This window comes from Cyprinus carpio, chromosome B5 (assembly GCF_018340385.1).
Source record: "Cyprinus carpio isolate SPL01 chromosome B5, ASM1834038v1, whole genome shotgun sequence".
NCBI classification, from domain to species: Eukaryota; Metazoa; Chordata; class Actinopteri; order Cypriniformes; family Cyprinidae; genus Cyprinus; species Cyprinus carpio.
The window spans coordinates 24,464,919-24,481,533 of NC_056601.1; positions in this window are offsets into that span (position 1 = coordinate 24,464,919).

The window sequence follows — 16,615 nt, forward strand, 5'->3', positions numbered from 1 at the left end:
TACCAGAGGGGTTGGTCTGAAACATTTCAGAAACTGGTCTACTGGGATTTTCATGCACAACCATCTTTAGGGTCTACAGATCCAAAAAAAGAAAAAAATATCCAGTGAGCAACAATTCTTATTGATGCCAAAGGACAGGGGAGAATAACCAGACTGGTTCATGGGTGTCAACCCATCACCCTGTTTAGACTTTGGTTGCCTGTCTTGTTCTTTGACCTAGTTTCTGTCTCCCCTTTGATTACTTGAGTTAGTTCACCTGTGTCTTGTCAATTATCCTCATTTGCCTGTGTAATTAAGTTCTTGTCTGTTCAGTGTGTGTTTGTTGGGTCTTAAACATTCATAACTCGTGTGCCTCTTACCTGCCCTGTCTGGATTATACCTGTGTGGATTTTTAAAGCCTTCTCATTATCTGAATCATCGTCTTCGTGTCTGTTCCTTCAGGATGTGACAGAAGAACCGACGTAAAAAGAGAAGTGTATCTCTAGTATTTTATCCCTGTTTTTTTTTTTTTTTTTTTTTTCTGTCTATGGATCATTTTGTCACCGTCAACCTGCTCTGCCTGGAGCTGGGGAGCTGCTCCCTTGAAGAGCATTTGGAAGAATTCCTGGGTCTCACCCATCTGACCACCTTCCTGGATGACTGCTTATGCACGTTCCTGCACGTCAGACTGAACACCGCTACATGTGCACAGTTTTCCGGGGAGGGCCCTCGAGGGAGCTTTGCAGAGTATGTGCAGTGGGTGCTGGTTTCATGCAGTTGATCTATGACTGTCAGATCAGCTGACGATAACATCAGACCCAGAGCCCAGCCAAGCATCACCTCGCTGCGTGGAGAATCAGCCAGAGCCCACAGCAGATGAAGAGCAAGCGGGAGCAAGAATGAAGCCCTGCCCAATGTATAACTGAGAACTTAATAGACTTTTATTTTGTTATCCCCAGTCTTCTGTCATCATCTGAAATGTCTGCTTATCCTGTTATGGCCATGGAGGCTGTTCATGAATTCCCTGTCTGTCCTGAACTGTCAGCCTGTCTTTGATTACCTGCACAACCATGGAGGACTACAATTAACTGTCTGTCTGTCCTCTCACAAGCATGGAGGTTGTTCCCCTGTCAGAGGTGCTTCATTTATTGGGAGTTGCCATATTGTGTTTCTGGGCCAGTCTTTGGCTCCAACCTTTGAGACCCAGTCTCCGCCTTGGCCTGTCGACCCATTGGCTCTACTATGGCTCACAGCTCTTTAGTCTTCACCAGCTCCGCCAGGCTCCCTCTTCCTTCTGGCTCCACCTTGGTCAGTCGTCGACCATCCGCTGCCTCGGGACTCCACTCCTCCAGCTTTGCCTTGTCACTCTGTTGCTCTGGCTCTGTCAGGCTCCTCCCTCCCTCTGGTTTCACCTTGGTCCTCTGTCACTCCAGCTCCACTGCGTCCTTTTGGATTCCTGCCTGCACCTCGGTCACCTGAGCCATCTGCTCCATCTTGGCCCTCCGGATCCTCTGCATCGCCCTGGCTAGTCAGCTCTCCATCTTCAATTTGGGCTCCTCTCTCTCCTGCTCCATCCCTTGTTACCATCCCTCTGCCGTCACCTAACCCACCATCACCCTGTTTTGACTCTTGCTGCCTGTCTTGTTCTTCGACCTAGTTTTTTGTCTCCCCTTTGATTACTTGAGTAAGTTCACCTGTGTCTTGTCACAGTCAACAGGCTGATAGAAAGGCAACAATAACTCAAATAACCACTTGTTACAACTGAGGTATGCAGAGGAGCATCTCTGAAAGCACAACATGTCAAACCTTGAAGAAGATTGTTTCAGCAGCAGAAGACCATACTGGATACCATACCTGTCAGCTAAGAACAGGAAACTGAGGTTACAATTCGCAAGGGCTTACCAAAATTGGAAAATAGCAGATTGGAAAACGATTGCCTGGTTTGATGAGTCTTGATATCTGCTGAGACATTTGGATAGTAGTAAACAACATGAAAGCATGGATATTTTCTTTACACATTTTAACCCCTTAGTACCAATTAAACCCCAGTCTACCTGAGTATACTTAAGCATTCCCCTTTCTCCACATTCACCCCCTGCATCTAGCACTCTCTCTTGGGGTTTGGAAGCCCACGATGCGATCTCTTTCCCCTCCAAGTGAGAGCTTGATAGCTGATAGATAGCTGCAGCTATCTTCCTCCAAGGTTGTTGATGTTATTTGCAATGATATCAAAGAGATTGAGGACTTTGCATATGAATCTCTTACATATGAGCAGAAAGCATTTGGTGTTGCATTTGGCTGCAGTTGATGTGTCCTGGGCAGGCTCTGGTAGTGAAACAGGAAGTAGTTACTCTTGTGAGCAAGGAGGCCACAGAACATGTTTCTCCTCTGAATAGGGTGTCTGGGTTCTACATCTAGTACTTCATCGTTCCAAGGAAGGATGGGGGGTTGCGTCTGATTCTAGGTCTATGCAGACTGAATCGTTCTGTTAAAATGTTCACATTCAAAATGCTGATGTTGAAACAAGTCTTTACTCATATCAGATCCAAAGACTGGTTTGTCACCATAGAGAACAAATGCGTCCATGTATTGATCCTTCCACAACACATAAAGTTCCTGAGGTTTGTTTTTGGGGGCAAAGCATTTCAATATTCGGGTTCTTTCTTTCGACCTAGCATTGTCACCCCACACTTTCACCAGTGCATGGATGCAATTCTGGCACCTCCGTGACTCCAGGGCATCCACGTATTGAATTATATCAACAATTGGTTGATATTAGTTCAATCAGAGAGATGGCAATTCAGCATTAAGATGTCATTCTTGCTCACATGAAAGAGCTTGGGTTAAGGGTGGAACGCCAGGAATGTTCCATCTTGTATGGGTTTCATCAACAATAGAGGCACGTTTGTCTCCTACTAGTATTATTTGATTCCCATAATCGTAACAGTGTGAAGCTAGGCCAGTCACTCACTGTAAAACAGTTCCAGAGGGGCAACCCATTTGCATGATCAAAATCACGCAGCAATGCCTTCGTGCCTTAGTCATATGAAAGAAGCCTTGTTTTCTGTCCCAAGGCCCTGTGTTGGGAGCTCTATATCATCGTGTATGCTTATGACGGATGCAACCCTTACAGGCTGGGAAGAGTTTATGAGCAGATATCATGCCGAGACAGGGGCTGAGGCCCAGGCAGTGGAGGCTCCACCCCCAATGTGGTGGATCTGTGTGCATCTTGAGACTTCACACTATTCACTCTGTTTCTCTCTCTCACATCTAGCTCCTCTCGGACTGGATACCATGGTAAAGACACTGTTGAGTCTACATCTGTACACCTTTTCCCTAATTGCTGTGCTCCCAGGAGTTCTGGACAGAGTCCGCCTGGACAGGGTCTGTCTATTTTTAATAGCCCAGTGGCTGGCCCGAGACTGGCTCTCTGGCCCAGTGTCCCTCCTTCGGATGCACTTTTAAGCTTCCTGGTCTTTACATCACACTGCCTTAGACATTTCACCATTCCACAGGACCAATTTCATACATGCTTCAGGACAGTTGTGACTGGCTAATTATTTTCCCCAACAATGCATTATAATATCGTAGTCAAGTAGCAGTTAAACCGGCGAACATTCAAATAAATCTTTAATTATAAAATAAACACAAAATAGCTCAACAGCCCCTCATGGATGACTGTTGCGAACAAACAGAACCAAAACAAAATAAAATCCAGGCCTGGTCCTCTCTCCTCTTTCACTGTTGTCGCTCCTCCTTTTATCCTTCCGGAACTCCTCCTTGGGACTCGAGACTGGTGAGTAGTGCAGGTGTCGCTCATTATCAATTACTCCACCGGCCTCGCTCTGTTCCCCGGCTCTCGGCCCCGCCCTTCTCATCACAACCATGCAAACAATTACAATAACCTTCAAGCAGAGCAGTTCCAAATAATCAGTTTGGGGGTTAATAGAACAGAGTCACACAATTAAAAAAAAAAGACAAATAGAACAGGCAAGTGCACACTCAGTATATCAGATAGAACAAGTCAGCATTTCACACACTGATTTGACACATTAACACATTTCACAGGGCTGCCAGGAGTAAATGTATGTTCCAAATAGTTGACTTTATGTAATCTGCTGATGTAAATGTGTGATACATAGCAGATGTCCATTGGCAAAGCCAAAATGCTGAGTAAAATGGAGCAAAAATGCACATTTGTTTAACAAATAGCTATCAAACAACTTATTGTTGTGGACAAGGCCACTTGTGAGACTCAGCACAGTGGCCTTATTATTAAGACAACAATATTTGTCTTTGTTGTATTGTGCATCAGGTTACAACGCCCATTCAGTGATATGTAAATTCTGTTCTGATATGTAAATTCCTTGCAAACTATTACCAGTATGAGATGGATAACTTCTACAAACAGAACTTTTTGAGCACTGTATTCTAAATATTTAGAGAGTTCTTTGGACTCCTTTTTTAACTTGAAATGTCAACTTAAAATGTCAGCTCTATAAAGCTTTTGCGCTGTAGTTTAAGTCTTGTGCTATAAACGTCTCTTTTGTGTGTCTGAATAATCTGCTACAAGTTTTGAATCAACTGTGTTTTGTTTTTCATGGGATGGAGTGGTCTAAAGAAACTCTCACTTCCCTCTCTCTCTGCCAGTGGTTAAATAAATATTACGGTTATGTATACAAGCATTTTTAAAATACAGGACATTTGGTAACAGAGTAGGCAGCGTTTAACCTCGACACAGACCGGTTTTATACACAGCAATCCGAGAGACAGATAAATCCTCTGCCTGTATTAACTTCAGATGGAATTAGTTCAAGAACATTTTGTGAACTGGGAGCTTGCCAAGCTTCAGCCCAACAGTCCTATGTTGCAATTAACAGTCAAAGCTCCAGTCTAAAAAAATGGAAACGCTGGCTGCTTGTACTAAAAGACAAGAATAAACATATCAATCAGAGACAATTTGTTACATGAGAGTTTTGAAAGAAAAACACATTGTAATGTTAACATCAGGAGTAACAGTGTGTAGAATAGTCTGAGATCAATGTGTGTTTAGTTGGCTGGAAAAGCACAGAAAACATTCCAGATGCATATGGGGAAGAGCTTCCAGCACTCATCCCAGTTATTCATCTAATGTTTGCCCTTGGACTGGGAGTTGGCAGACTTCCCATCTCATTATATGGTTTGTATTTAACTGAACAGGAATTGTTTCAAGCGATCAGTGGCCTGATCAACTAATGCCAATTTCATGAATAAATGACAAATAAATATTTATATTTAGTTCACTAAAAGTGCATTTTAGTGCATTGCTGGGTTGTTGCAAGCTAGTTAGTTATAATTGTCAAAATCCAAAGAACCTGCCACCAGATCCCAGCATGATCTTTGTGGTTGTAAGTATTCATATGCAAAGTGTGGTTCTAGTAAATGTACATTTTGCATATTGACAGTATGTAAAACAGAAGCATTTTACATAATATTAGCAAGTGATCACTTCAAATAGCACTGCCTCTTCTCTCTTTAAAAATGCACATGATTTGATTATTTGTGGTATTATTAATGTCTGAAATGCAATACTTTTGAAAAAAGTAATAGTAAAAGTATTATTGATGCTTCCCCTAGCAAATCAATTGGATTTTTTGTGTTTGATTTGAAGGTCAGTACAACAAATTGGAAAAGAATTCACAAAGATTTAGTTTATAATGACAATTGTTTAGGCTACATTCAGCTTTTGCTCTTAAGAGATTTTAAAGCATTTCTTAAAAATAAAGACTTATGATAAAATGCACACAAATAAACTACACCTCTACATGACAGGCAGTTTTGATATGCACTCAAAATACTTACTAAGGAACACTTTGACATTAGTTTCCAAAAAAATAAATGAGTCATAATAATGCCATGTAATACAAATCAATGTGTGTTTATTAGTTAAACAACAAATGTGACATGTGAATCTGGAATTGCACAACTGCAGTTACACTTTTTTTGATTGTCACTTAACGTCAGTTTGTTCTCGCTACCAGTTTCTAATACAAACATTTGGAATTTACCTTTAAGGCAAATGGCATTTTACCAAATTCTTTCTTCTCTCATACTTTCCTGGCTTCTAGTCTGTTCCCTTTATAATCTATTTAGGGAAACACCTTTTAATTTCAATGAGGTTATGCAACCTGTTGCCCAAGGCTATGTTGTACTGATAAGACTAATGTAAGTGAAACAGTTTTTTCCTTTTTGAGCGAAATCTTAATTATGGCTCTAAGAAAGGGGTTGTCATCATGTTTATAAAGAGATCAAAGTGGTGGCTTAAATTGCATTCAGAGTGTTTGAATTCATAGGGTTCCCACTGGGTTTTGTTTCATCTGTGATCTTTTAGATCAGGTGGTGGAAGACACTCACATGTTTCATCATATCATTTGGCTCTCTATCAGGAAAATCCCAATACGAAATATACAGTCATGGCCAAAAGTTTTGGCAGTGACATAAATTTTGTGCTTTGTAAATTTTGCTGCTTAAGCTGTTGTGGTGTTTATTCACATTGTTTCTAGATTATTGTATAGACTGATTAGATGCATTTTAAATAATTTCTAAAAGCTTCATTGGTCAAAAAAAAGAACTTTTCACAAAAAAAAGTCAGTTTTTTTTTTTCTTTTTTTTTTTATTCTGACACAAAATGACCAGCGTACATTGACTGACGAATCATATCAGCAGCACATGTGAAAGTGTGAATGACTACTAGTCAGGTGAAATCACTATCATACTAGTTAGATTGTAAGAGCAGACTGATTGCTTTAAAAGAAAAGAAGCGCTTCCAATCATTGTGTTCTTGTTAGCAATGGTTACCTCCAAAGTAAAGCCACTAGCCATCATCGCTTTGCATCAAAATTGCCTCACATGCAAGGAAATTGCTACAAAGAATATTGTGCCTGAAACAACCATTTAGCGGATCATCAAGAGCTTCAAGCAGAGAGGTTCGACTGCAGTGAAGAAGTCTTCAGGACATCCCAGAGTGTCTAGCAAGTACCAAGACTGTCTCCTCCTGAGGAGTCAGCTACAGAATCGTGTCTCCACCAGAGCAGAGCTTGCTCAGGAATGTCAGCAGGTTGGTGTGAGAGCATCTGCACGCACAGTGAGGACAAGACTTTTGGACAATGGCCTGGTGTCAAGAAGGGCAGCAAAGAAGCCACGTCAAGGACAGACTGAAATTCTGCAGGAAGTACAAGGATTGGACACCAGAAGACCGGTGAAGCCCACTTCCGACTGTTTGGGACATCTGGAAAATCGATTGTTCAGAGAAGAAAAGGTGAATGCTACCATGAGTCCTGTGACGTGCCAACAGTGAAGCATTCTGATAAAATCCATGTGTGGGGTTGCTTATCAACCAAGGGAGTGGGCTCTCTCATAATTCTGCCCAAAAACACTGCCATGAATAAAGGTGTCAAAATGTCCTGCAAGAACGACTTCTTCCAACAATCCATGAGCAATTTGGTGATGATCCGTGCATTTTCCAGCATGATGGAGCACCATGTCACAAAGCAAGAGTGATAAAGAAGTGGATGGAAAATCATTACACTGAAATTTTGGATCTGTAGCTATGCAACTCCCCGGATCTCAATCCCATAGAGAACCTATGATCAGTCCTCAAAAGGCGAGATGATAAGCAGAAGCTCACGAATTGTGATCAACTCCGAGAACTAATAAGGCAAGAATGTATCGCCATCAGTCAGGATTTGGCCCAGAAGCTAATATCCAGCATGCCAGAATGAACTGCAGATGTTATGAAGATTGAGGGTCAACATTGTAAATACTGACTCATTATATTTTTTTGCTAATAAAAGCCTTTAAAACTTATGATAAGCTTATCATTGTTTTTCAGTATACCATAGAAAATGTAGAAAAATAATCTATAAATACTGAAGCAGCAAACTTTGCAAAACACAAAATTTATATCACTGCCAAAACTTTTGGCCATGACTGTACATCAGTGTGACCTGGGCTCACAGTAGATCATCCTATTCAGTCTTAGCACATTGCTTAAACTGCACACAAAAGATGGTTTTTGAAATAATGTTGATCACTGCAGATTGTAAAGACAAATCTCAAATGCTATGACAGTCACATCATGAGCGACCTGTTATTAGAGCACTGGAATGGTGTCATGCACCTAAAGAAATAAAACCAGTTATGGCAGTGTCAGAGAAAACCTTTGACCTACTGGGCTTAAGCTGAGTTTCCACAGTGCAGACGAAAGCGCTTCATTATTTTCTCTTCTTAGACTTGACCCAAAACCATTGACCATACATTTCAGGGTGTAAAACTACACTTCAAACTTCTGACCTTGATCAAGTGGTAGTTTTCTGTGAATTGCAAGAACACATGTGTGAACTGCAGTCTGTCTGGTGAGGTGTGGTAGTTAACATTCAGGACTGATCATCAGAAGGGCATTGGTTACTAGTTTGACTGTCACCAGGAATGAGATATGAAACACCATCCACTGGTTGCTCCAGAAGGACTGTCTCTTTAACTAGATATTTACACCTGCCTATGGAAAATTGTCAATACAGTTGCTAATGTGTTCAGTGCAAGAGTATTTGTAACAAAACCTGAAATGAAAGCTAAAAAGAAACATTTGTTATCCAAAATAAAAACTGTGAAAAACTGAAACTAAATATTTTCATGATTCCAAAACAAAATTAATAATATAAAAAATGGCCACAAATAAATTTTAAGTTTTAATTTTTTGATGCAATGTATATTATAAAACAACACTTTTCTGTATTGTAGTTGATACATCTTCTCTCCCATATTTTGATTTATATCCAAGTCTAACAGACTATCTGGAGGGAAAAAATCTGTACACATGATTCTATGCATTGATTGATGTTTGGGTTTTTATATGTATGCTTTGCACTCAAAAGTGGAGGCAGACAAACATCAGCTTTAAGGGGTGGGTTTAAGCCAAATAAATACAGCCCTGAAAGTAGAAAGTACATAGAGTGAATTTTCATTTCACACTGTTTTAAATATGAAAATTCAACTTGATAGCAACAACACTGTGCTGTGAATTCAAATAAAATAAAATTAAACAAAATAAAATGAAATAAAACAAAACAAAACAAAATAAATGGATAGGGTAACACTTTATTTTAAGGAACAATTATCAGTTTATTAGTACTTTAAAAGCACAAATTAACCCCTTATTCTACAAGACCATATTCTACATCCTTTAATCCTACTCTATACCTAAACTTAACTACCTTACTATTATTAAGCAGCAAATTAGGAGTTTATTGAGGCAAAAGTCATAGTTAATAGTTAGTTAATAATTACTTTGAAACTCTTAACCCTGGTTTTCATTGGTTGTTAGATGGTTACAAAACTAACTCACTGATTTTTTGGTCTCTAAATGAAAATAAATAAATAATAATAATAAATCCTAAGTGTGACCAAGAGCAATAGCGACGATACTCTAAATACAGTATTGTTTTAAAGCTTATAAATTACTTCTTTTGACATAAGCTTACCAGCTTCTTAGGCCATGCCTATGCTGCAGCTGTGCACATAGTCTTCTTCAGGGTATCGTGGTAAGGGCCAAATATAACAATAATAATGGCTGTTTATCTAAGCCTTGGAAGCCATGAATTGACCTGCCAATGACCAGCTCTGTCCTGGGAAGCTGAGGAAATTTAATGAAACTGTGGCGTGTGTGTTTGGCCTGAACAATGTGGGCATAGCTCTACAAACCGAAAACCAACCCAAAATTTTTCATTTCAAAATACTGCTTTGCTCCTAAACTAATAATAAGCAGAGTTTGCAGAGTCATTTGGAAACAACTTTTGTTTCAATTTTCTTGAGATTTAATAATAGTTGCTGTGTGCTAATGCCAGCCCTCATTTTATCATTACACACTTAATTTTGTAATGATATGAGTGACCAGCTCTGCATTATCATGTTAATTAAAGGGCTTTGAGTTAATTGTTCAGAGCTTGTAAAAATGAAGCTATGCTTAAGTTTATTTATTGTGCTAGAATGAGTATAGAGGTAAAATAAAGTGAAGAAAGGGTCAGGAAAGAAAGAAGGAGGGGAAATACCCTCTCAGACACTAGGCCAAGACCTTTAGCCTAGAGTAGCACCAAGCGTCCAATGTGGGCCCACAGCAAGTATATATAGACAGGCTGAGGAGGATTTAGGCCTGAGGCTTAGCACAGATCAGAGCAGCATTCTGCAGATGCAATTATACGATCATGAAAGAGGAGTCACCCGGTGTGTTATTAAGGTCACTGCAAAGGACGTGATTAGTAAGGCTAAAGCAGGGTCAGAGGAGGGCGAAATGACATGAGTGTTCCCCAAGACATACAGCATTCTCAACATGGACTCCAAAGAAAATATTATTTGGACAAGACTGAGTGAGTAAATTCTTAGTCACAATTTACAAAGGTTTCAGTTTTACAGTTTTTCTCAATCGATTTGACACATTTCTCCATACTCAGGTCACTGTTCTCAAAACAGTTACCACAGTGATCAAAACACTTTATAATTGTCCTAAACAGATTTTACATTTTCATTCATTTCATACAAATGCAAATCAGTTTCTCAAAACAATGGGCACAAAACTCTCAAATGTTTTCACAAAAGTTAATACAACCAACCAATACTTTAAAATATCTGAAAAAAGGGTTTTACACAAAACACAAACATTTATGTACCATTTGTCCAAACACAACAAACAAAACTTAATTTGTCATTCTATCAAATGAAGATGGTATATTTTCGATTGGCCCTAAACTGATAACTATTCAGATAATTATACACACAACAGAGGAAATGCAGTTTTCCTAATTGTTTACACATTTATCACAATTGCTTTAGAGTAATAATACAATGGAAAGCATAGAAAGAGCAAGAACAAATATGCAAAAAAAATTAAATAAATAAATAAATAAAATAAAATAATGATAATAAATATATATGTAAATATAAAAGTGGGTTAAAGAAAGGTGTAAATCTACAAGGTGGTAGAGTGGGTAGAGAAAGGGGCATAATGAAAGAAAAGATGAAGAGTGAAACAGCTAGAAAGAGATGAGCAGAGAGGAAGATGTGAGAAAAGAGAAGAGGAGAGGAGAAGGAAATGGAGAAGAGATGATTAGAGAAGAGGGTATTGGTGTAGTGGAAAGAGCATGAGGAGACACTGTAAGAAGACATGGACATAGAGGAAGTGGACAACAGGGTGGAAAGAGAGGTAGAAGGTGCAGATGAATTTCAAATGTTGGCATGGTGGTCCAGAACAACAAAACAAAGGAAGAGGCCTGTGGAGATGTTGAGACAGGAGTTTGTCAAGCATGGATTCAACCTTCTTACATTTTTTTCTCCTATGAAGCAAGTGCAGAAAATATTTAGTGTAGATAAAATGCAATGGAATTCTCTTCCGGATGCAAATGAAAGGCAATATCAATACAGTAATTCAGGATAATTAATGTATGCAGCAAACACACACACACACGTGTATATATAGTGGTTGCCAAAATCAGAAAAGTTTGCAGTTCTTGCTGCTAAAGGTGGCACAAACAGATTTTAAGTTTAAAGGGGCAATTATTATTGTTATTTTTTTAAATAATTCTCATGGGTGATAGCAGGTGTTGGATAACAATTTTTATTTTGTTTAGATATACACAATATATATAAAACAAATCTCCCTGTTGAAGAATTGCAATAAACATGTATTTTCATTAGCATATGTGTGCATCTACCGCTGAATGTGTTTTATAAGCAATAGAGAACACACCTATAGATTTGATGTTACAGTTTTTCTCGATTGCTAACACACTATAACAGATTCATTTGGCCCAATTTTCCAAACCATTCATATAGCTCTCGAAACAAACACACGTTTCTCAAAACTTTTAACACATTTCACCTGTTTGCACACACGTTTCAATTTGCTCAGTGTTTTCTGCACAACTATACACAAAAATGCCATAATTTTGCACAGGTTTAACCATGTTCTCATTCAGAAAACACAAACACACAATATAAATAACTCAAGCATCAAAAAATTAACCCAAACAGCGCACATTTATCCATGTGTGAACATTAAGTAGCAAAACTGATGACACCCAGATCAGAATCTCAGGATGATATGAACAAGAGCACAGCTTATTATGAGTTCTGGAAAATGAATCCTGGTATTGGGAAACAAAGAGGAACAGGAGGGGAATATAACAATAAATGGGAAAAAGTTTTATGTCATTTGTTCCTGATGAAATAGAAAGCACTATAGTTGAACGTTCTTCTGCATGGACTGACCATGAGGGAAGTTGGCCTACAGGCTCATCTACAAGGTTTCAATATTACTTACACAATACACATACGATATAATTACAGTACTGTACATAGCAGCAGTACTTCAGATGAGAGAACTTTCATTATTTTATGTACAGTAAATACTGTAGCACATGTTGTATACCCTCAAACTCATCACTGTTGAATTGATTTGTAGCCAAGTAGTCCTTACATGTACTGTATTTGGGCAGAACTGAGAGACGACGGTCTAGGGGAGGTAGAGAAGTCATTTGTCAGAAGACTAAGAAACTGCTATAACAAATAAGGATACTACCGATACTGAAATACAAATTAGCAGAGGATACTGAATGAATGAATGAAAGAATGAATTTATTTATTTATTTCTGCAAAGTAACTGACAGTATATTCCAATGTGTGTTTAGTTCCAATGTTCTGTCTAGTCATTTTATGTAATGAATAAAGAGCTGAAATAGCTCAATTAACAAGGTCAAAGTCAGACAAATATAGACATAAAGTACAATACTACACTAATCCCATGATACGTTGTAGTGGCTTATATTCATGACTTGAAGTCACTGAATCAAGGCTAAAAGGCAAATAAAAATACATTTGGAGTTACTGCAAAATATTCAAGTATGTACAGTTAAACTTCATGGTACCACTGCATGCAGATTTTATTCTTGATTTGATACATTTGCTATATCTAAAATACTGTCAGAGTAGGCACAACATTTGATGTAAAAAAAAAAAAAAAAAAAAATCCAACTGTAAAAATACAGGTGCATCCCAATTTATGTACTTTTGCACTATTCTAAACTGTTTTTAGTATAGTTTGATTAGTGTGTTCACTCTGAAAATTCCAAAACGAAAAACCATGCTTCAAATACTTGAATGATGCACTTAATTAACTGAAAAAAATAAATAAATGAAGTGTGAAATGTTGGTCACTTCATGCACTGAACTGTCACTGCTTTAGTTATGTAGGGGAGGGGGAGGGGCTACCAGACTTTGATGTTAAATGACCTTATATAATTCATATACTGGATTATTGAGTACATAGTGCGTGTTTCTTAAGTAGTTAAGTACACTTATGGACTGTCAAATTGTCAAATTAAAATGTCAAATTAAAGTTGAACTTTAAAAGTACATTTTAAATCAGGTATTATAATCTTATGTGGTTTTAAAAAGTACACTTATTGTAATGTGATTTGGCTAACAAAATTAGCATATAACAGTGCTTATAACAACAAAATTTAAATATTTGATTATTATTTGATCTAAACTGTTATCCAGTTTTACATTTGAAGTTATTATATCAAATACCAATATCATTTACAAATATTTAATAGAAATAACTTTAAAGTATATTTCAGTTATTTTAGTGTGTGTCAATAAACGTGTTAGTACATTCAACAGTAACCATATTTCAGACAATAGAAGCAATAATAAAATAATATATAGACATCTACTTAAGTCCCAAAAACATGCATTCATGTTACATGCACAAGTATTTGTGTTGTAATGTATATTATTTCTGTGTACTCTTTTTAAAAGTATGTATTTTGAAATCCTCATTCAAGTGCTGTAAGACAAGGAAACAGATACATGGAAGGCAAAATCAAGATGGCATCAAAAGTTTGTCTCTAGCTGAATTGTTGCCCACACATTTTTCCAGAAGGAAGTATTAAGGAATATGACCACCAATCTGACCTTCCTCTGACAATGTCTGTGCAATATAATAACCAAAGACCTGTTTGTAGAGAAACAATACTTCTTTTGTCCATTCGCAACCACTTGTTGTCTTTTTCACTACCCCTGTTATTCTTTGTGCTGTGGTCTGTGTTTAGGAGAAAGGAAAGCAACCCAATGACTGTTATGTAAAGCCAATCCCAACATGCGCTGGCCACAGCTGGTATATCTTGCATAAAAGTCAGAGAATATCAAGTGGTGAGAGCGAGCACTGCCAAATTCAATGCCTACCCAAGCTTTCCCAGGCAGTGATATCTCCTGCCGCTGCCCAGAGTGGATTAGCCCTGATTGAGGTTGCTGTTCTGGATTTCTGTAAATAATGGGACAGAAAGAGATCACCCAGATTTAAAGCTCAGTTCATAAAAATGTGTGCATGTAATACCTGGGTCAAAGTACTACAGTATGTCTGGAAAATGGACTAATCCTCCCTACACCAATAAATCTACATAGCATGCAGAAAAAAATATATATTTATATATAATATATATAATATAATAATATAATAATAATAATAATATATATATATTTATATATAATATATATAATATAATAATATAATAATAATAATAATATAATAATAATAATAATAATAATAATAATAATAATAATAATAATAAAATAAATAAAAAATTCAATCTTGCGAAATTTTGGGTGAAACCTTCTAAATGGTTGTGCTACTTTTTGAATTGGTATTACGGACATTTTACCCTACTTAACAAAAGTGCCCAGAACTACTGTACGGCAAGGATTTGGTCTCAACTTGACCAGAAGTTTTAAGTTTCAAACTTGACTACTACGTGTACCCACTTGCAGGTTTACAGAAATACAACACATTTCTTTCTTTCTTTCTTTCTTTCTTTCTTTCTTTCTTTCTTTCTTTTAGCCTAATTATATAGTGCTTCATTTGATGTGAGGCATTTTGCATTTTGTGTATGCAATTCTTCGATTTGTGTGTAAAGTAAAAAAAAAAAAAAGAAAAAAAAAAGTGGCAACGTTTTGAAAATGTGTGTAATCAGTTGAAAAAATAAACTATAAATAATGATTTTTTTCACTGATAATTGCACCCACCCCCCACACCACCCAATGCTAATGAATCCATTTGTCAAGAATTCAAAAAAAGATAAATAAATAAATAAATAAATGCAGCAAACACCATTTCCAAAGATGAAATGACAACGTGAAAGATTTAGAATTTTCATTTTGGGGTTTCTTCTCTGGTATCTATTTTCATATTTCTACATAGCCTTTCAAAGAATGTATGGCATGCAGTATATGATATAATTTGCATTAACATTTACTGCTCATGACATGAAATTCAGCTGGCAGCTATTGGAATGTATTTGCATAGATGTATTTATTCATTTTTCCGCTTTATACACTGACAGTCTAATGGGGGAGAAATCATTTTGTTAATGTTTGAGTAGTTACATCACATTATGGTCCGCTGCTTTGATCTAGCAACCATAATTAGGATTCTGAATACATAAGCTGTATTGTATATTCCTGCGTTCACTGCATATTCAGTGGTGACCGCACTGATCCTGTGCATGTCAGCAAGAAGAGATGATGTGCTAACAAACACAGATGGGAGCTGATCAGATGCTAATGCACTTACTCTGGTAAGTGGTATTAAGTGTGTAGTGTATTATAGTAATACATTGGATTTGTTGATCTGCGTCAGAAAGTGAATAACTAGGGTTGGTTTAGGACACGTGGGACACAGCTGTGCATTTCATCAGCCTCTGCCTGAGCCATTAGTGAAAGAGGCTTTGATACCCTCAACACTAATAAGCCATTGTCAGATGGAGGATGCAGAGGTGGAGGGTATGGATGATTTGTTGGCCAACTGAGGTCAAAAAAGCTTAACCTCGCAGCATTATGACACAGTGGTAGTGTGTTGTCAATGAAAAGGAAAGTCAGTTTTAATGGGACCGTCAAACACCATCACTCATTTTCATGTGCATTAAAGGGTTACTCCACCGCAAAATGAAAATTTTGTCATTAATCACTTACCCCCATGTCGTTCCAGACCTGTAAAAGCTTCGTTCGTCTTCGGAACACAATTTAAGATATTTTGAATGAAAACAGGGAGGCTTGAGACTGTCCCATAGACTGCCAAAAAAATAACAGTGTTAAGGTCCAGGAAAGTATGAAAGACATCATCAGAATAGTCCATCTGCCATCAGTGATTCAACCGTAACATAATGAAGCGAAGAGAATACTTTTTGTACACGAAAAAAAACAAAAATAATGACTTTATTCAACAATTCCTGTCCTCTGTGTCTCTCCAAATCAGCGTAGTGCCATTTTGGCAATTCTGAGCAGTACACAGGTGTCAGCCATGCTGCGCCGATGCACTGTTTGCTTTCAAACCAAAGCATAAATACACGATAAAACGTATCCTTGTGGCGCGGCTGATACAGAAGAGCATAAGCCGCCTGCGTACTGCTCAGATTTGTCAAAATGGTGCTACGCTGAACAAAGCTTTTATGGGTTTGGAACGACATGGGGGTAAGTGAATAATGACAAAATTTTCATTTTGGGATGGAGTATACCTTTAAGTTAACTCTCTTAATAGAATGCTGACCATACT